Below are 244 nucleotides of genomic sequence, written 5' to 3' on the forward strand. Positions count from 1 at the left end.
AATAATGCCAAAAAGCGTACAAATTATCCGCTCATCACAACACCAAACTTAAATTGTTGCTTGTCCTCAAGCAACTGAAAACCAAACAAGATAAAAAGAAGAGAATATGCAATGAATTCCAAAAACATCTATGAAGATCAGTATTAATTAGATGAGCGGGGCTTTTAGCTTTTTGCCTCTGAACAGTTTTTGCATTTCACTTTATCCTTTGAAATTCAGAATGATTGGCTTCTTTAGGAACTCA

The sequence above is a fragment of the Arachis duranensis genome, chromosome 10, assembly GCF_000817695.3.
Source record: "Arachis duranensis cultivar V14167 chromosome 10, aradu.V14167.gnm2.J7QH, whole genome shotgun sequence".
In the NCBI taxonomy this organism is placed as follows: Eukaryota; Viridiplantae; Streptophyta; class Magnoliopsida; order Fabales; family Fabaceae; genus Arachis; species Arachis duranensis.